The following is a 22,989-nucleotide window of genomic DNA, read 5'->3' on the forward strand; positions in this document are numbered from 1 at the left end:
ATATTTATTTAGTATCTTCAGTGCCAGACACTCCACTAAACACTAATTATACAGTGGTGAGTAAAATAAACCATAATATATTCACCCATCTCAAGTCAGGCATATTCCTTTTGCAACCAAGATTGGTTATACCAATAATTATTATTGTAGGTTAACTAGCAATTGTAATAGCAGTTCCATGATATAACCACACACATACACACACACATGCACACATGTACAAAAAGCACATATACAATAATTAGGAAACCCCTGCACCACCACTTCCATATTCAGTTAGATATTGCATTACAGTAACCTTGATCAGGTGAGGTTCACCTATACAAGCATGTCAATAGGTTGAAAAATATTAATTATATATTTCCTAAAATTGAATTCAGGCTTTCATTTTATTCAGACCTAATATAGTAATAGAATCATTAGTTTGGTGGTCATTTTGGCAATGGGATTAGCAATAGTATGCATATCAGATTTTTGCCACTGAATGTATTTGGTTACATTAAGACAATAAATTCCTTAAGCAAAAATTTAAGAACCTCTACTAGTCCATGTAAAGAAATTAGGTGTATTATAAATCTTCTGTGATAAATGATAGATAGATAGATAGATAGATAGATAGATAGATAGATGATAGATAGATAGATCCCTAGACCAGGAATCAGTAGACAGGTCAAACCTGTAGGCCAAATATTACCCTTGGTGTGCTTTAGTATGGCCCTTGAGCTAAAAATCATTTCTATAGTTTTATAAGGTTATAAAAGAATTCAAAAAAGGATGTGACTATGACCATACCTGGTCTGCAAAACCTAAAATATTTACTATCTGACTCTTTAAAGAAAAAGTGTGCCAACTCCTGATAGGGACTTTGAATCAAGATTCTTACTCAACAATGTAGGTATCTTGTGCATCCAAATGTTAATAGGATGTTGTCAAAATCTAAATTAGAAATCTTAGTTTGCATATAGAAGTTTACAAATGCAAATTTATTAGAAATAGTAAAGTGGACAATAATTCCCTTGTCTTCCTTATTGATATTTTTAGTATATAAAAATGCTCACTCTGACATCTGTGCATCTTTTGTATCTAGCCAAACTGAATATGTATAGGCACTTTAAGAAAATAATACATGTTCTAAGTTATTGAAGGATTTCAGAACTGTCAGTTTTTCTTGGAAAATTTTAACATGATAACTCAGTCCAATGAGAGTCTATTTATACTATGTCATTCCTTTCATTTTTGTTCATACAATATTGATAGTTTAAATGTTTTAAGGAATATTTCATCTATTTATTTCTATGGCTCACAGAATGTGGTTAAGGGCCTAGAGAATCATTAATAATAGAAGGAAATCCCTTGCCTTTGTTGAGTGTCCTACGTCAACCTGGCAAAAGCATAATGCAACATATGGGTGTCACCACAGACATTTAAATTCAACATACTCAGTTTTCTGACACAGCCAGAAGTAGTAGGGAACTCCAACACTGTAGAGACCTTGATGGAAAACATATCCTCTTAAGATTACTAAACCAGTAATCTTTACATTTGTTACAAACAGGCCTAATCAAAATCAATTACTGTTCAGCATTCTGAGAGCTGAAAAAAAAACAGTGTAGTAAATATTAAAAAATCATTCCTAACTAAAGTTAATAGAATCTGTAGAATATCTCTGGCTCCCAATATTGAGGCCAAATGTCAATGTATGTGTTTCCTTTATTTTTAAAAAGTAGCCTAACAGTAACTGTCCAATCTGGGGTTATTGTGAAAAACATGTGAGATTTACTTCACTCTGTATGACAGACTCTAGGTCCATCCACATCTCTATAAATGACCCAATTTTGTTCCTTCTTATGGCTGAGTAATATTCCATTGTATATATGTACCCCATTTTCTTTATCCATTCATCTATCAATGGATATTTAGGTTGCTTCCATGTCCTGGCTATTGTAAATAGTGCTGCAATGAACATTGGGGTATATGTGTCTTTTTGAATTATGGTTTTCTAAGGGTAACCTGCTATATAGCACAGGGAGCTCAGCTCAGTGCTCTGTGGTGACCTAGATGGGTGGGATGTGGGGGGAGGGAGAATCAAGAGGGAAGGGATATATGTATACATATAGCTGATTCACTTCATTGTACAGCAGAAACTAACACAACATTGTAAAGCAACTATACCCCAATTAAAAAAAAAAGTGAGATTAACTTCCCAATTTTAATAATTAGACTATGGTTAAATAATTGAAGAAAATTTATATATGAGAATGTATGTAAGAAAGAATATTGTTTTTATGAGTATATAATGAAATGTTTAGAGGTAAGGAGGTATTATGTCTGCAGCTTACTTTCAAGCATTTCAGAAAAAAATATAATTATGCATACATTCACATACACAGGTACATGTGTATACATATTTGTGTGTGTGTGTGTATTCATCCACTATTTTGAACCTTAGATGCCATAGTTTCTACCAATTGTCATGACCCATATATACACATTGACTAACATAGCTTTACCATTCCCCTCACCTTTAGGCAGATTTCTTCCCAGCTATAGGCTCCTGGCTTCAATTTTCTTAGGGGTTTTACTTTTGAAAACTTGCAATAAAATTCTTATTTGTCCTTTAGAAATGTAAATCTTCTCATGGCCTTTTGCCAATTTTACAACCCAGTACTGTCTTTCTCAGGACCTAGGAGTCATCCTTTTAAAATATAATCATCAAGAAAGATAATCTCCCTATCCGCCCCCCCATCTCTGTGGAAGGCAGGAGCCTAACTCAGATAAGCATGAATTAGCAAAGATAAATGACCTAATCTCATTGACCAGCCTCCTCTGTAAGGGTCCTCTAGTACTTATCTATTAGACCACCCCAGTGTTTAAAAATACTCCCACCTTTTGTTTCAGAGGAATTGAGTTCAATCTCTCTCCTCTATTCCAATAGTCTTAAATAAGGTCCTCTTTGCCTGTTTAACTCCATCAGTACGATTTTTCATTGACAACACAGACACAGACATGGACACACACATTTCTACTCACACAAAGTGAAAAGGATGATTAAGCAAATATAATGACATTAACTTTGGGGGAAAATGAGCAAAGGGCAAACAAGAGTTCTTTGTACTACTTTGCAACTTCTCTATGCTTTTGGAATTACTTCAAAATAAAAAGTTAAATTATCATGCAAAAATGTACATGATATGTTCTATAATATCTAACAAACAATTTAAATGAAAATCTACATACTCAATTCCAAAAGCACACAGGGTACATGCTTTTAATACCCATATCTAAAACAATCCAACAGCCACACCAAGTTGAGGTGTGTCTGTCAACACCATAAATTGCTAAGAAAAGCACTGAGAGATAATTAGAGTGTAGTATTACACATAATAATGCTCAAGAGGCTGGAGGCAAATTTTGTTCTTTTGTACAAATGGAAGATTTCTTTCTACTTGAAGACCAATTAGCAATGTAAACTTATAAAATATTTTGCATGAAATTCAAAGGTAGAGATCAAAGAATTGTGGAGACTTAAAAGTAGAGTTGTTCTAATTTTACCAGTTGTGTAGCCCATTCTCATAATCAAACAGTAATTTGTTCCATGATATCCCTAAGGAGTGACCATCTTGTTCTTTCATAACTACTCCTAGGAGCAGGGATCTTGCCCATTCCAATTTTGGACTTCTATATGAAGAAGAAATCTTGTCTTCTCACAATTTGTACTCATTAGTCTTTGCCTCATCCTCTGAAAAACTTGAAAGTAGTCCATATGTACGTCTTTTAAATATTAAAACAGCTTTCATCCATCTTTTCAAGCTAAATATTCCAACCAGATCTCCTTTAACCACCTGGGCCTCTACCTTTGTGCTATTTTTTTTTAATATAGAATACAGTATTCAAATTAAATGGAACAGTTGAGAAATGGTCAGACAAGCACGTAATACTGGAGGTGGCCAAATGATGGCCGTCACATCCAGCTTCTAGGGACAATGCTGACAGCAAAACTAGAGGCATAGTAAGGTGTCCAACATGGGTCATGATGATGGGGCAAGCTATGGTATCTTTGATTCAGAATAGTGATTGTGTTGTTTTCACCAAACTCCTTCTCTGGAGAAATTCTGTGGTCGTCACTTCCACTTAGCTTCCTGTGCTCCTACCCACTTTATAAGTCTCATGTCCTAACATCTTCAGCAAATCTTTCAGTCTATTCCTTTGCTGTTTGAATCATCCAGAGACAATTTCATTTGCTTAGTTCTAAGAACCCTGACTGATGCCGATATTTCTTTTTAACTAATTACCTGATTATTGAACATTTTTTCTATGAATACTTTATGCTGTGTCAAATGCTTCTGACTTAAAGAAAGAAACTGAACTTCTCTGGACTTCAAGCTCTTACTTGTTAATTGAAATTATTTATGCCACCTCATGGTGGAGTTGAAGATTGTAGATACAATGATGAAAGAATCAATCCTAACACAGAAACTAGAACAGAGTAGGAAGGTAGAGAACAAAGTTATTTACCTTTTGTACCACCCCTCCCCTGCCTTTCTCGCATGTTTTTGCCTCTTGTTCATTTCAAACCCCACCTGTTCTTTTCAGATGTAATTCAGGCTTGTTATGGGTCAGGGAGTGAGTGCAGAAGTCATGGTGCTATTTAAATAATTTCAAGAGAATTGATATATTTAATCATTTTTGTGAAATAGCAACAAATTTACTAACAAAGTACATGGGTATATATAAGCAAGTTCCTACAACCAAAACTAATACATATAAGATTTTCTCATAATCATATTTCTGACATTTCCATCAATATTATTTGGTTTTTGGTTTTTGTTATTTATTTTACTTCTTGCTAGGTGTGAAAAGTTGAAAAATATTGAGCCTGAAAGCTAAAAATTGAAAAATTTTATTATTAGTTGTTTTCATTTTTTATGTACTGTGAATTGGGAAAACTTGACATTGTTTGACTTTTGCGTAAGTATGCTACTCAATACTCCACAAATACTTAAGATCCAATGGTATGATTCTATAACACCTTGATTTGTCACGAAGTCCTCCTACATTGAAATATTTTCCAATTTCTGAAACGTGACTGTGGACTCTAGACCCCACTTTTCAAATTGCAATCCATTTAATGAACAATATATTAGCTAAATGTTAGAAATATTGTTTGACATCCTAGGTTTTTATTTTTTTTCTTCTGTGGCATTTAACTTTCTCATTCCTGAGCAGAAACCCCTGACAGTGTGTAAGCTGGGCTCGACCACTACCCTGATCCCAAATGCAGCACCTCCAGAGAGATCTGCCATCTTTCTAATTTGCTTTACTATCTCAATACTAAGCAGATCTTCATCTCAAAGGAGAAATACAAAGTTTTTCTTTGTTCTATGAATCTTTTTACAATCATTCTCCTTACTTCCAACTGATAATCAAAGTATCTCAATTCTATCTCAATAGGGACTCTTGAATCCAACTGTACTTTTCCCATCCCTATGACCTTAGTTTGAGCTTTACAAACTTTCATATTGACTACTGCAATATCTTCCTATTTCATTACTTTCCTCAAGATTCCAAATCCAAAAGCGGGGCGGGGGATGGTGGTGGTGGTGGTGGGATGAATTGGGAGATTGGGATTGACATATATACACTAATATGTATAAAATAGATAACTAATAAGAACCTGCTGTATTAAAAAAATAATAAAGTTTAAAAAAAAAAGATTCCCAATCCACACTCCTTTCTTCAGTGAGTAGACAAAGTAGAAAGTCAAGGATTAGTTCATGGAAGACCTTGTATTGTTCTCTAGACATTATTATTTAAGCAATGGAGAATATTAAAAGAAGCCAGATTATCTATGTCATGCTGTTGTTCCCAGCATCAGTAATATTTCCTTGAGCGTTATTGATTCTATCAACTTTTCTACTATGAAATTGAGAGTGGCCGGACTATTTCCAGGACACTTCATAACATGTCAGTCATATGTGTAAATACAGTTGCAAACATACGAAACTTAATAAGCTAAAGGAAAACTGGAAGAAAGAAAATGATATTACTAATCTTTACAGCTAATTTTAAACCTACATCCTTATCTATATCTATTTTGCATAACAACCTTATCAAAGTTCCTCTATACAGTGTCACAGTGAGCATTTTATAGACTTAGACTTAGCATATATAGTACTATGTATGTTGCTTTTTATTCTAAAAAAGAAATATGCTTAAATCTGTGAATGCTTCAAAAATGTCAAACAACAAATATAACTTAAGAAATTACCCAAAGAAGAATGTCATGAATTCTGAAGAAATGGTTACAAAAATCAGAATTATTCTTAGAAGCCCAAATGAAGTAATTTTACATAAAATATTGTGATAATATGTGTGATGGATAATAAACTGAACTAACTTTTAAAGGTGTCTGAATCAAGGGGGTAAGCGTAGAGAGATGTATAAAATTTAAAAATTATACTGTATTTAGATACACAATTAGAAAAAGACAACGGATGGCATCTAAGAACATAAAAGTCAGTGGTTAATACATGAGCAATAAAACTGGAAAGAAATAGACAAAGTTGCTATATGCACAGGTGTACATCAGGACAGTATTCAGGACAGGGAGAAATAGAAGGGTCAATAAGAAAAGTTTGGTTAATGGCAACCCCAGCTTCATGACTATTAGTTAGCTGTCTTGAAATGTAACAGATGATTTAGCTAAAGTTTACTTCATTCAGCAAATCTTGAACAAATGATAACAATCAACAAATAATTAGAATTGATTTTTATGAATCGGTATGAAGATTTTTCATGGAAACATAAAAAAAAATTCTGATGGAGAAGTTAAAATTATCCTTCAAAACAAATTAATTTAAATAAATATTTTAAAAATAATATTAAAATAATGCACAATAAAATAATTTATACACAATACCCACTAGTGGTCATGATTAGGTATTATTTAAAAAATGATAACTTAGAAGTGTACATATGAAATATTTAAATCTATTGTGGCATAAAACCAGCAATTCCACTTCTGGGTATATATCTGAAGGAAATGAAACTACAATCTCAAAGAGATATCTGCCCACCCTCCTTTCCCACGTTCATTGAAGCATTATTTACAATATCCAAGACCAAGACATGGAAATAATCTAAGTGTCCATGACAGTTAAATGGATAAAGAAAATGTTGTATTATATACAATGGACTATTATTCAATGATAATAAAGAAGAAAATCCTGACATTTGTGACAACACGGATGAATTTTGAGGGCATTATGCTAAGTGAAATAAGTCAAACAGATAAAGGTAAATTATGATCTCACTTATATGTGGAATTAAAAAAGAAAAAACAGATTGGTGGTTATCAGAGGCTGGAGACAGTGGGTGGGGGAAATGAATGAAGGTGGTCAAACGGTACAACTTCCAGTTATAAAATAAATAAGTCCTGGGGATGTAATGTGCAGCATGGTGACTATAGTTAAAAATACTGTATTATGTATTTGAAAGTTGCTGAGAGAAGATCTTAAAAGTTTTCATTGCAAGAAACAAAAAGCGTGACTATGTGAAATGATGGATGTTAACGAAACATTTGCGGTAATCATTTCACAATACATACATACAAAACAAGGGGGTTAGGGGCACTGACCTCCCAAGCAGTCAAAAATCTGCAGACTGCTCTGTCTCAAAAACAAAAGAATTGATAAACGACTCACCCAAGGACAGGAAGCTGAAGCAGTTTGGTTAGAATTGGGATTCAAACCCTAGTAATTTTTATTCCACATATTGTGATCTCTAACCAAACATAAACTTTTCCCCACAGTTAGTTCATTTAAAGATCTGTAAAATGAAAATACAGCTACTATATTTATTGAATAAAATTTGCATATAAGTGGACCCATGCAGTTTAAATCCATGTTGTTCAAGGGTCAACTGTATATCAAATCACTATGCTGTCTACCTTAAGCATATATAATGTTATATGTCAATGATATCCCAATAAAACTGAAAAAAGTAAAGAATAATACCCTCTCCAATAATCAAGATTTAGTCTTTGTTCATATACAAGCTTTTGAGTTAGTTCATTGCACCTGTAAACCACATATGGGAGGACATTATGCTTTACCTTAATTGAAGCTTGTAGCCAAAACGAAAAACATTCTAATTTTTTCAAAGCTGGCAACAGAGATGTGTATAATAAAATACATTTAAAACATTTTCACCTACAATGCTTTCTACACTGTTATGTTTATCTTTTTTTATAGACACTGTTAACAGCTATCCCCCTCTATTTTCTAGCTTAAAATATTTCAGATAGCTTGAGAAATGTGTATTTGTCTAAACTTTTTTTTTCTAAACAAGAATCTCTCTGCTCTTGTTGGTTTGCAAGTTTCTAAGGGATCATTTTATGTGACAGTGGGAAACACTGTTTACTTATTGAAAAAAAAAAGTTGGCCACATTTTTAATGCATTGTACTTGTAAGCCAAGAGACATTAGAGCTCTTTATGGACAAAATGTGTTAACACATAGAGTGAAACCTACTTACAGGGAAAATAGAAGGGCCTTGATCTCCGTCCAGTTTTTAGTATCTAGTGTTGACATGCCTACATCTACTGTTGGCTGAAATTGCCTCTGGTTGGCAATTACCATGCCTGCTCTGAAAGTAATAAAAAGATCAAATTAGCAATAAAATGAACTTCTGACCCCCAAAAGTTACAGTAATAGCTGAAGTGCTGTATAAGATTTTGCTAGTCTAAATAATGAGAGCTACCATTTTATACTTAAATGTACACAAAAATATTTACTTGAGTTGGATTTCTTTCACATAAAAAGGTGGGTTAACGTGTTTTTCTCTATTTAAAAAATAGGAATGATTATCCTCTGGTATCATGCAATAAAGTAGACATTACAGGTTTTGCTGATCTTTTTGTACCAGTGATCTTTTCATAGTTACCTAAGATTCCATCTCAATTGTAATTTTGTTAACTATTTCCCTTTTGACAGACTATTTTTGCTATCACACACAATGCTACTAATTATATTTTCAACTTACATATTTTTCACATTGAAATTTCGGTAAGGCAGAAATCTAGAAGGGGAATTTTAGGGGGACAAAGGCTATGTATATTTCAAAAGAATCATGGTAAACACTGCCTTTGTGCTCCAAGAATCTACACAAATTTATACTTCCACTAAAAGTCGATGGGAGTGCATATTTCTCCATTCTCTTACAGAATACATTAATAATTTATCTATTAGTACCTATGAGATATATGTTTTGGTTATTGTTTCAAATTGTATGTATTATTTAGGATGAACATTCTTCTATACACTTATTGAACTTCTCTATGATTTTTTCTGAGATTCTCATGGCATGTGTTTTGTCTTTGGCTTCTATTAATATGTTTGCTTTAAAAACATTTCAGAAGCTAATTTTGGTGTTATACTTATCAGTAAATTTTAAAGGATAGAAAATAAGTAATGTCTTCACTGTAATGTTTAAATAGAAATTTCTATAATCATTCATTGCAATTCTAATTGCTTTTGCTTACTAAATATTCAAGCTATTTTCTTAGGTTGCCACTACCAAATGTAAAACCGATGGCTAGTGGAAAGGAGCCACATAGCACAGGGAGATCAGCTCTTGCTTTGTGACCACCTAGAGGGGTGGGATAGGGAGGGTGGGAGGGAGTGAGACGCAAGAGGAAAGAGATATGGGAATATATGTATATGTATAGCTGATTCACTTTGTTATAAAGCAGAAACTAACGGACCATTGTAAAGCAATTATACTCCAACAAACATGTTAAAAAAAAAAAGAATGTTTGACCTTCTTGGTGGAATGTAACTTTTACGTTAGCTGTAACTAAATTTTAAAATAGAATACTTACCTCTCACCACTCCTTTTCATTTTACTGGAAGTAATAACTAATGCAATTACATAAGACAGTAGAAGACAAGAAGAGAAAAGAAAAGAAAAGAAGAGAAGAGAAGAGAAGGGAAGGGAAGAGAAGAGAAAAGAAAAGGTATATAAACTGGAAAGGAAAAAATAAAACTGTCTTTGTTTGTAGATGACATAATTATCTAATATAGAATATCCAAAAGAATTGACAAATAAACTCCCAGAACTAAGAAGCCATATAGCAAAGTTGCAGGATACAAAGTCAATATATAAAAGTCAATCACTTTCTTATATACCAATTATAAATAGGTGGAATTTTAAATTAAAAACACGGTACCATTTACATAGCACCCAAAAGTGATATACATAGGTATAAATCTAACAAAATCTGTATAAGATCTAAATGAAGAAAACAATACAATTCTGATGAATGAAACCAAAGAAGTAAATAAATAAAAAAAAGTAAATAAATAAATAAAAAACCTATCCAGGTTAATGGATAGGAAGATTATATTGTCAAGATGTCAGTTCTGTCCAACTATATTGACAGATTCAAAGAAATCACGATTGAAATCCCAGAAAGTTATTTTGTGGGCTAGACAAACTGATTCTAAAATGTATATGAAGAAGAAGACCCAGAATAACCAATACAGTATTGAAAAAGAACAATATTGGAGGACTGAACTATCTGACAACTTTACCATATTGAGCAGTAGTTTGGCTTCAGGAAATCCAAGATACGTCCAGTGAGCATCTACTATGCATGTAACTAGCACTTCACTTTGCATCATTGTGGTTATAATGAGGCTAAAAAATAAAATAGCCAATGTTTTCTGTGCATTTCACTTATGCCTGGAATAGCTCTCAGAATTTTATATGTATTATATAAATTATTCCTCCTGACAACACCACTAAAGGGTAAATATTATTATTATGTATATCTTAGAGATGAGAAAATTAAGACTCAGAAAGTTAAGTAACTTGTCTAAGCTAACAAAGTGAAAATGGAGCTATACTCAATAGGCTCCTACGGTCTAGGTAGGGTCACACAAATTACAAATGTGAAATATTTCTTAAAAGACTATATTTTGAAGACCTATGAAAACTATAAATCCTATAGCAGTTCAGTGGGCACAAAGTCAGTAGAACTGCGGTGATTAAGAACGATTTTATAAATGTTTTAAATTTAGGTCTGGAAGCATAAGTAAATTTAGCAGGTTATAAGAAAAGATGAGGATTTTCTAGTACAGAGGTATATGAGCAAAGTGATGGAAGTGGGAATAATCATAAACGGCTTTTGCAACTGGTGTGGACTGGCCTGGAATGGCAAAGTTCATGTACTGTCCAAGAAAAGGCATTTGCTGGGTTTACTTGACCAGCATCCATTTCCTCTTCTACAGATAGGAGCACCTCAATTTTCATTCAAGTGTCCACACTTACTTTCCCAGTTCATACATTTCATAATTTGATTCCACTATGGGAGCTAGGTGTAAGAACTGTGATTCAAGCTTAAATCAGTATTGTCCGCATTGCTTTATTAGATGCTGGACATCTGACCTCTTTTGGTCCTATCATAATTCTTTCAAACACAGTCATTCATATATACATGTAAATAAATAAGTCCAGAACCCATTTTGGGTCCATAAGTAGAGTATTCTCCCAAGAATGGAGTCAACAATGAAGAAGGGAAGCTCTGTAATGGACAATAAGAAATGAGAGCCTGGACATCCTGAGTCTCGATACCAGTACAGCTTAGAGACTATACTTTTGTTACAAAGAATACAGTTCTTTATTTTTTAAATCCAGTTTGATTAGAGTTTTTCATTATAACTGAAAGCATAATGATGAATACAGATAATAACATGTGAAGCAGGTAGCAGGAAAAGCATAAATGAAAAACAAACACATTGTGTGTCAAATTATGGTTCCCCCATTCTCTAGATGAGTGACAGTTTCAAGATATTTAACTACTCCCTGAGTTTCAGTTGACTCATTGCAAAATAGAAATAACCAAGTTATAGATCATTTAGCACAGGCAGAATTAACAGGGTGAGATTAGATGTTGGTAAGAATGAATGTGCACTTGAGGAACTCAGATTTGATTAAGTCTGTTCCAATGGACCTAAAACTGTTGGTTCAAAAGAATGACTTTGCTAGAGGTTGACGACTGTACAGCTAGTATATTTATTTGAACACCATTTTACTTAAATAACTTCAGGATAAGAAGCTTCAGGATAAGAAGCTAGAAGCCCTAATAGTAATTAATTGTGGAGATTAGGGTCTGTGTTAGGGTGTGAGCACAGAAACAGGAATTAAAAAACTGGCTTGAGAAATATTTCAAAGACCAGAAGAAAATAATTGATTCTCTACTTCAATAGAATGACAAAATATATCGGCTTAGTTCTACTTGAAACTGACATTCTAAATTTTATAATAACAGCAGTCCAGTTCATTGTTCAGCAAAAAAATTACTACCTGAGTTATACTTAGTTTTGGAGTTTTGTAAATCTGTGCCTTTCCACTTGGTTTGTAGTTCACAGTTCAGTAAAGATCCTGTTTAAACATATCATGCTTTCCTGTACACCCGAGAGCTACAGAATAGAATAATATATTAACAGGAAATATTAGACTTGTATTTGGTAGAACTGTACAATATAAATGTAGGGAAGTTGAGATCAGGCTGAGAGTAAAATAAATTAGCATGCATTTGAAAGAAACACTAACCTAAAAACAGTCATAGGTTTTGCCATATTTATTTGCTGGAAAAAAAATTAATACATCAGATTGTATAAATTTTTCTCCAGCTAGGAACTATATGTACAAAGCTAAAACTAAAGAGCTGGAAAATAATTAATATATATCATAGAGTGAAACCATGAGTTTCTGGGAAAAATGAGTAGAGAAAATGACTGTATTATCTAGAATGATAATTTCTCTATAATACTGAGTTGGTTATTTTCAGTGGATTCTTGTTCAACTTTCCACTGCTCTAAAAATAGCTCAAATTTGGGGTAGAATGTGGATGGAACATTAAGTGCATCCCTGTTTCAAAGAAATACAAATTTCTGTCCCTGATATTCCTGCCATGATTGCAAACTGCTTGGTTTCCATGTTGCTTTATTCCCTCTACAAACAAGGGAATAAAAGATAATATTCCTAATGTGACTTACAGATTTGTTTTTTAGTAGCAACTAATAAAACATAGGTTGTAAAGCATTTGGAAGATATAAAAGTTGGGGCTAATGCATAATCATATGAGCCGAAGATACCACACTACAAAGGACAACTTGAATGTTCCAGGTGTTCAAAACTGAAAAAGGATAATGACACCAGAGCAGCTATAATTCACGAAAAAGACAAAGATCTAAGTTTTGCAAAAGCCAGAGAAGAATGCAGTAAACATGGTAGGACTTTATTCATTATTAAAATATGCAAAATTAAATAGCGAGGGCCTCAAGCTAAGAACACTATGGCACTATAAAATGGATTGAAATTTAGTTATTTAGGCTTTGCTAGACTATCAGAAGAATATAGCTATAATTTACGCTAAAGGATTTTTTCATTTTAGTTTTTCACTAGGACCTGTGAGAGTTAAATACGTAATCCAAGATGAAACAAGATAACTGTCAGTCTAAATGTGTTCTACCATTTCTGGTCCTTCTGTTTTTAGCTTTTTACACTTGCTTTATTGATACAACTCCCTCAGTGCCTTGTACTGACCCAGTTCCTGAGCCAATTCTGATTAAGCCAAGAAATACAGCAGTGCAACCCTCACGGAGCCTATAAAATCAAGTCAGTTTCTCACTTCACGGTCTTATGTCATTGCCATGTTTAATATCTCACACAGTCCCTCCCTTGAAATCTATCTTTACTGAGCACTTATTTCATGTTAAACTCTGTCCTATAACCTTTCTAAACTTCAAACATTCAAAAAAAATTGACTTAATCATATGACTTAGTTCACGGTACTTAATAATCACTGGTCACTGTAAGACTCCTTGTTAATTTATTACTTTTTTCTTCATCCACCATCTCCTTTCTCTACATCATCCCCAACTATTAAAGGGAAACTGACTACTACTACACAATGAAAGAAGGGAGGAGTATATGAAATGCAGGAGTCTTGCTGAGGCACCTCTTTGTATTGTGATGACGATTAATGTTAGACTACAACTCAAACAGGCAGGATTTTTAATGGTACAGATCCTGAAGGAATAAAGTTTGGGATCACCATACCAGTCAAGAAACCATAGTCATCTGAGGTGCTTTCTGAGGCCAAAGGAAATATGAAATTGGTAGTGGAAAATGGAATTTATCAATACAAGCTACAACAACATGATCATGTGCAGCAGGGAGGACTAGTAGTTATAGCTATTTCTCTCTTGTTTATATCTGTGTATGTATGTATACGAATGAAAGCATTTATACATATGTGTATATGCCAATTGTCATTCTTTTCATTTTTCCACTCCTATTCCTGTGTCATTAAGGAGAAGTTGTATTGATGTATTAATAGTGGTTAACTGTATATTTCAATATTTAACTTCGAGGATATCAAAGGGAAAGTATGACTCAGAAGAATGAACATCACCTCAAGATGACTAGAATAAGACTCTGAGTATCTTAGGGGAGTGGGCTAGCATGTTTGGGGGTTTTATGAGGGACCATTGACTGCAACTTGTTAGACTGAAACTTATTGTGTTTATTTGGAAGTTTAATATAGCTAAAATGATATGTTTGGATAGCAAATTGACAAAGTGTAGATTGTGGTGGACTTTTTTCTGTGACTTGGTTATGCTGAAAACTAAATTTTTAAGAACCCCCTTTCCTGTATGATTCCAAATTCAAAATGGCCAAAAGTGAAACTCATGGAAGGTTTGGAATGCATAATAGCAGCAGCAGCCATAAGCCTTTGAAGATATTTGTCAAATCCAGATGTGATGACTAACAGATTCAGAGATATATCACTGAATCACTATGCTCTCACCTTCATGCCTGCCCTTCTTCCTAAATGCTAGCCCTGCTGATAATGACCCTAGGCTCCCCACCACATACTTGGCTGTGAAGCCACAGAGACAGTGTTACACAGAGGCAAAGATTTCTGTGTAACTCTCCATGAAGTCCCCACTTGTGGTCTTGCTTCAGCAGCTAGGTGGGTTGGACTTCTCACATTGACTCGTTGGTGACATTCCGCCAAGACTTCTCTCCATGAACTCCATATTCTTTCTTATATCCAACTGCATGCTAGAGACTTTTGCTTGACATCTGCTATACATCACAAGCTCAAAATGGACAATGTTCAATAAATGCTCAATGATTGACTGTATCACGTAATACATGCCCTCCCCAAATCTTCACTATCTCTCTAAGTGGTAACTTCAGTCCATCTAATGTATTGGTGTGATCCTTCATTCCCTCCTCTCACAGTCCTAAATTAATTCATCACCACATTTTATTGGTTATCCCCTCAAAATATACTATAGAATTAGACCATATCCACTGAACTCCCTGATTTAAACTAACATCATCTTTCACCTAAATTATTACCAACAACTTCCTAACTAGTCTTTTTACTTCTGCCGTCACACCTAGTGTCTATTTTTAACCCTGTATTAAGAGTAAACATTTTCAAACACATGTCACCTTATAAGACTACTTTGCTTAAAATCTAATAGCTCCCTGTTTCAGAGTAAAAGATAATATCCTTATTTCCTGCAACATGTTACATTAGTGGCTTCCAATGAGAAAGATTCCATACCCTAGACAGCAATAAAAAATATTTAAGAATATTTTGTATTTCACAATGATTCAATGGGCAATTACTGGGAAGGATCCAGTGATACTTGATATCTTGAAATTCATTGGACTGTCTTGTGCCATAAAGTATTGCCCATTATCTGTAAAACTTGAATTCCTATTCAACATTACTCTGGGTTTAAAAATCTGTTTATGATTATCCAAAGCTAGAATCCATTTCAGATGCCATCACAAAGACTTTTGTGTGATTTTAAATATTCCAGTGTTACAGGATGAAACCACCATGTTAGTCAACAGAAGATTATGTGCAAGTTTTGCAAAAAATACTTACCTTATTCTGAAAATCACATCATCATTGGCAACAGGGCTTGCAATATTTAAATCATATGTGCAGCACAGTTGTGTAATATGCTATTATAGCACTCCATGGTGATCCATAGTAATTCTATTTATAGATCCAAGCATTTAACTTCATCATTATATCTTCATGCATAATTATGTCCAAGCAATTTAATATCAAAATACACATTGTTTTATTTTAAATAAATTATATTTTGATTCTCCTTTATATTAAAATTAGTCATTTTATTGATTTTTAAAATTGTATAATATATTAAGTTCATTACTATTTAATAAAAGTAGTAGTATAAAATTGTCGTTACGAGGGGGTATTGAGCCTAATAGAGTTTCCTGATCTACATTAACTGGATTCTATGAAATATCCCTGTGTCCATTTAGTAAATTCTACCTCCTCATTCTGTCTCAGCTACATTTTTCTTTTTCCTTATAGTGTCTTGAATTGGCTTCAGTTACTTATAACCATAAACCACTAACAAAGGATGTTCATTGCATTTAAAATGCTATTCAATTCAAGAATATCTCAATTTAATTCAAGAGAGTATCTAATGAACAAAATAATGCCATTATTGCCTTCATATTCTCTGACTGATTTATTCATTTCCACATTCTTATTTTTCCTACTGTCCTGTGATTCTGGAACTTTTAACTGACCTTCCCCCTCCTTCTCCTATCTCTCTAACTGATAAGAAGATGAGAGAAATAAAATCTGAAACTCAAACCATGTGGGTTTAGACTTGCTAAAAGTGCCGGTAAATGAGAGACAATTACATTTAATGACAAAAATGATGCCTAACAAGGCATCAAGGTAACCTTTTCCTAAGTCTGTGGGGCAAGTAAAGCGCAACTTATTTCTTAGCAACATAATCAAAGCTACACTACAGAGAGAATGCACTGGATTTCACATCTAATGACAGATCGCCAACTTCTCTTCAGCAAGGTAATTGGCTCTTTGTTATTCAAACCCTTTTATTCTACAATGATTTCTGAGTGCCTGCCTTGTGCAGATTTCTCATCATTGGAGATAGAAAAGTGAACAAAATAGACAAAACTCCTTGTATTAACAGAGCTTATTGCTCATGAATGAAGACAGAAAGTAAACAAGCAAGTAAAATGTGCTGTATCTGAGAAGGTAACAAACTTAAGAGGTTTAAAAAAAAGCAAGGAAGGGGCATAGAGTATGGTAGGGTTTTGTTTTAAATAAATTCCAGGAAATATCTCACTTGACTGGGTCTTGTTCAATGATGTAAGGTGATAAAGAGATTAACCATCCACATATATTGGTAAAGATCTTTCTAGGATGAGGGAAAAGCATGTGTGAAGGTTATGAGGGAAAACAAAAGGATGACAATGTTAAGAAACAGGGAGATTATTGTGGTTGGAATAGAGAAAGTAAGAAGAAAGGAAAATTAATAAGAGATGAGGTAACAGAGGAGGCAGAAGAGAGAAAACTGGTTAAAGACAAAAATTTTAAATGATGGTAAATCATCCCAATGGATTATCACAAAATTGGGGAGAAAAAAAAAGGGAAGAAAATCGCTATATACCACAATGAGTGATCTTGTTTATAGTACAGCATTAAGTAAATTAATCAGGTTACAAAAAACTATCTATAGAATCGTGCTTTTGATTTAAAAAAAAGAAGTACATATCTGTGTGTATGTATACAATTATATTTTAGAAAATAAAAAACTGTCATACAAATTTAAAAGTTATGAAAGAAGGTTCCTGTTGTGAGAGGAAAGAAGAGACAGAAGACAGAGGTGGAAGTTAGTCTCCTCTGAAAGTACCTTGTTTTGTCAATTTCATCTTAAAATTATGTAAATATTTATGAAATTATAAAAGATAATTAAATGAAAATATAAAAAGTAATCCCTAAAAATCAAAAGCAACATGAATGTAATGCATTATCTTTCCTTAGTATTCAGTGTTAAAATTATTTAATACATTTATCTCAATTTTATAAATCTTGGGGGAATTAGATGGAATAGAAGATAGAAGAGCATTAGTTTCTTTCATGGAAAAAAAATACCTACATAACCTCATTATCTGGGAATAATGAGATAAAAGACAGTGTCTTTTTGTCAAAAATCCTTCATTTCAATGGCAAAAATGGACAAAAACACTACAACATGACATACAAAGTAAAACAGAAAGAAATGACAAATAGTGTTTGCCACCTCTCTGCCCCAAAATAGATGTTGCATTTTTCCTACTTCCATTAATTTTCTGTGCTTAATTCTTTATTTCTTTTTATCACCATCCCAATAATTCCCTAGGTGGTTTCCCATCATCTGTATTCTCTACTATATTTTCCAATATCTACTCTGAGGAAGCTACGGTGAGTAGGGTGGAATAAACTACCTACTTTTGTGCAGAATTTTGGGGTATTTTTGCAGAAGAATCCTTAACATATGCAATCAGAATGTGCTTCAAATGTATTCATCAGAGAAAAGAATGATTCCTACACTAGAAATTTCTATTTAGGTAGGAAAAAGCTCTATTCCAGTCATCTGTTACTCTGTAATAAATCTAAACATCATCAAGTGCTCTCCTCTGCTGTACAGAACACCAGTTTTAACTCAAACTAGGCAAGAGGATCCATTTCCAAAATGGTTTACCCAGTGGCTGACAAATTGCTAGAACTCTCCATGGGACTGCTTAAACTTCCTCATCGCAGAGTGGCTGACTTTCAAGACTGAGTATTCCAAGAGACACAAAGTGAAAGCTGTTAGTTCCTTAAGGACTTGGCCGAGAAACTGGCACATCACTTTCACTATATCCTATTGGTCACGCAGACACAGATCTGACCAAATTCAAAGGGAAGGAACAGAAACTTCACCTCTTTATGGAAGAGATATAGAAGTATTTGCAGTTATTTTTAATCACCACAAACTTACCCAGACAAGTGGGAAGATCTTTTACTTGTAAAAATACATAAATAAGTAAACAAACACACACACACACACACACACAACACACACCAAAAAAACAGAAACAAATCTCAGTGTGTTAGCGCACTAAAGTTTATTTCTTGCACATGTCACAGTACAATGCCATTAGTGAGAGTCAGGGGAAGGGCTTTGCTCCAGAATATCAAACATAAACACAGGTTCCTTCTACCATGTAATTATGACATATTCTTGGGCTTTATCCTCTTCTGCCATCATCCAGTATATGGGGAAAGAGAGAGACTAAGCATGCAGGATGGTGAGAGAAGTTTTAAAAAATGCCAGTTGACATAAATCACATCTCATTGGCTAAAACTCATGGCTAACTGAAAGGGAGAGTAAGGAGTCTGAACTACCTATATGCTCAAGAAGAAATAAAAATAGGTTCAGTGAGCATCTAGCCAATCCCTGACACACCTTTCAAATTACAATTGCATATTAGATGCCTATATAAACCTGTGAATCTCATGAACCACAAACTCTTTCCTATTAAATAAACACAACAGGAGAGGCAACTTTAAATTCTGCTACTGCAATGGTCTGATTTCTAATTAAGATGTTTCATGAAAAGCCTATGGTTCTAGCCAAATTAAGTGTCTAACTCAACTTCTAAACTGGGCTGACACTCTCTGAGAGTTCTGAACCTCTACTTTGTTCAACATCCCAAATCCTGGAAAATTTTGCCTTACCTCATATTTAGTTCTGTTCCTTTAGCTGTTCCTTATCTCCTGGCTTCTGACCTTATTGTCTCTCTCTCATCACACACTGAATATAGTGCTGATGACCCTGTGTTAATATTAGCTCATGCCCAGTTGACCTGCTTTCTTTAACTAGACTTGCAGATCTACAAGTGTGGTCCCCAGATAGGCAGCAACAGCATCACCTGGGAATTTGTTAGAAAAGCAATTGCAGGTATCCCATCCCAGACCTACTAAATGAGAAACTCTGGGGATGGAGCCCAGCAACCCGAACTGTAACAACCCCTCCAGGTTACTGATACCATTAGGTTTTAGAACCACTGAATGAGAGTATGACATTTCCTCTCCTTCTGTGTTCATAACCAGCCCATCTACCTAGTTCCTAACCTCCTGTGTTCCTATTAGCCTATGTTCCTGCTGTTTGTCCAGAAAGTAGTCACTGTATAAGTATTAATCTATTTGCTTAATTAACATTAGTTTTTTCAAGAAATAAATTTGGAATTTGCTGCAGCCTATTTAATACCCGAAATAGCTAGAATAAATTCTGAGATTAGCCCTGGCTTACATCCTTAATTATATTGTCATGATGACAAAAGCTGTCCAGTTGTTTTTCACATTTTTCCCTGCAGGCTTTAATATCTTGTTCTTTATTACGTGACTAAATAACTAATTTCTTCTCCTTAGAAACTTTTCTTGGATGGTTACGTAGAGATTTTGCATGCTCTTGATTTGTACGCTTCTTCAATTATATGTTGGTGAGCATAATATGATAATCAATCATTTGTTTATAAAGATATTTAACATTGTTTATGTCTAAAATCACAGGTATAAGAGGTGAAAGTACAAATAAAAATGTTTTGCCTAGCACTAGTGCGTTCTCAAATTGCTCTTGTAATTTGAGTGTTTTTTCACTTAAAATGTATTTCTTAAAGTAAGTAAATATCGGGATACCAGCACAATATTTGCCATGTAGTGATTAAACACATTGCTCTAACATTTCTCCCACATTTCTTTTTGTATATAAATAAATAAATAAATTTATTTATTTATTTTTGGCTGCATTGGGTCTTCGTTGCTGGGCACTGACTTTCTCTAGTTGTGAACAGGGGCTACTCTTCCTTGCGGTACAAGGGCTTCTCATTGCGGTAGCTTCTCTTGTTGTGGAGCACGGGCTCTAGGCGCACAGGCTCAGTAGTTGTGGCGCAGGGCTTAGCTGCTCCACGGCACGTGGGATCTTCCCGGACCAGGGCTCGAACCCGTGTCCCCTTCATTGGCAGCCGGATTCTTAACCACTGCGACACCAGGGAAGTCCCTCTTACATTTCTTAGAGGGAAATTTAGCAGTGTTATGGAAGATGTATAATGTGCTTTTGCGGCTGCACAATGTGGGTTCCATTTTAAGCTTGAGACCAAGCAGATAATGGCTCATTTCATCAAAGAGATTTAAAACACCTTTCTTACCACCCAGTAGCAGAGGCTGCTGATTACAGTAGGAAATGCATACACACACACACACACCCCTCAGGTTAGAGAAAACAATTCAGTATCACACAGCCACTTTCTTTCAAATGTAAAACAAGTAGCTAGTTTTAAGCAGAAGATATATAAACACAGGACTCAGACAATGATATAGGATTTGCTTACTTAGTAACGAGTTCCTTGAAGCAAAAAGTGTATATCCCCACATAGGTATCTTAGAATGGAACAATGGCAACAATGGCAAATGGACAATGGCAAATGATTTAGAAGAGGATCCTGGCTCTACCTGAATAGATCCAGTCTAGCTGTTTAGGGGTTCTCATTAGTGCCTAAGAAAAAGTGTATCTTTAAGGTTTTTAACAGAAACCTTGGTACTTTCTTTAATTTGTTATATATAGTATATAAAATCAATATCTACATGTTTTATTATCAGAAAATGCGAGTCACTTTTTAGCACAATATTTTGTGGGCTCCTAAAGGATCCAAGGTGTATAACCTCACCAGAAGTTTTTATATGAATTGGGTGGGCTCTATTTTGCTATTAATGGTTTAATAATTAGCAAGAAGAAACTCTCAGGAATTCTGTTTTAGCAAGAATTTTATTTTCATTCAGAAAATACAAAGCAATTGCCTCCTCCCTCCTAGATCAGCTAGATCAGGAGGTAGTCATGTGAACAGAGAGATATAGTTTTGCCCTTATGTATTTTGCACTCTAGTGGGAGAAACACTCAAAAACACTGTAAGGTATATATGTGTGTGTGTATATATAAATTATTGTAATTAAGGAAAAATATGAGTCTGAAATAGATCATTATAAGGTTGGAGGAAGAAGGGTCTAAATTTAAAGGCTAATGTTGGAAAGAATTTTTATAAAGAAAAAATTGAGCTAAAATCTATAATAAATTAAGGATTCAGTTATGTGGAGGTAAAGAATTTTTTTAAAAAATAAGATTTTTTTTACAGAGTCATATATTAAGAAATATTATGTTTTAGATGTGAGAGGATTGGAATGATCCTGTAGGAAGACCAGTGTGTCTGATATGTATGTGAAGATAAAGTGAAAGAGATGACCTTGAGTAGAGAGGTGACCTTGAGTAGAGATGAATTCGATCCTACAGGCCCTTTTGGGTTGGGTAAGGGTTTGGCTTTTAAGTGGAATAAGAACCCAATAAGGAGTTTTTGACAGGGAAGTTACATGACTCTATTTACATTTCAGCAGGTAATTTGGATGATATGTCGTTTTGAAAAAGGATGAAACTGGATTATGAATACTGTACCAGTTACAAAGGGTTGGGGCAACAATTCAGACAAGAATAGCTTAAACATCAAGTTGTACACCTTAAATATACAAAATTTTTATATAGCAAAGATATCTCAATTTAAAAAAAAAAAGAAAAGTCCAAGCATGAACAGTGACAGTGGAAATGAAACTAAGTAGACATTTGAGATTGAACTGACAAGATTTGTTGATGAATTGTGTCTGAAGGATGTGTGGAAATGAGAAAACAAAGACGATTCAAAGATGGGTAACAGTGTTAATGACTTAACAGGGAGAGAGGATAGCTCTAAAATAAGATTGAGTAATAATGAAGACTTACCTTTTTATTTTTTAAGTTGTGATATCTGTGAGACATCTGCTTGAAACTATCTGTTGGGTAGCTGAAAATTTAAATCTGGTGCAAAGGTGAGAGTCTTTGCTTCTCCCTAATGTGGGCAAAGAGTCCACATTAGGAGGTCACGGCTGTATATTACTTAAAGACACGCAATAGGTAAATTTGCCTAGTAAGAGAAATGAAGTGGATCGAAAATGGAATCCTGATGGATATACACCCTCAGTAAGAGATTGAACATGGAAGAG

This window comes from Lagenorhynchus albirostris, chromosome 4, assembly GCF_949774975.1.
Source record: "Lagenorhynchus albirostris chromosome 4, mLagAlb1.1, whole genome shotgun sequence".
Lineage (NCBI taxonomy): Eukaryota > Metazoa > Chordata > Mammalia > Artiodactyla > Delphinidae > Lagenorhynchus > Lagenorhynchus albirostris.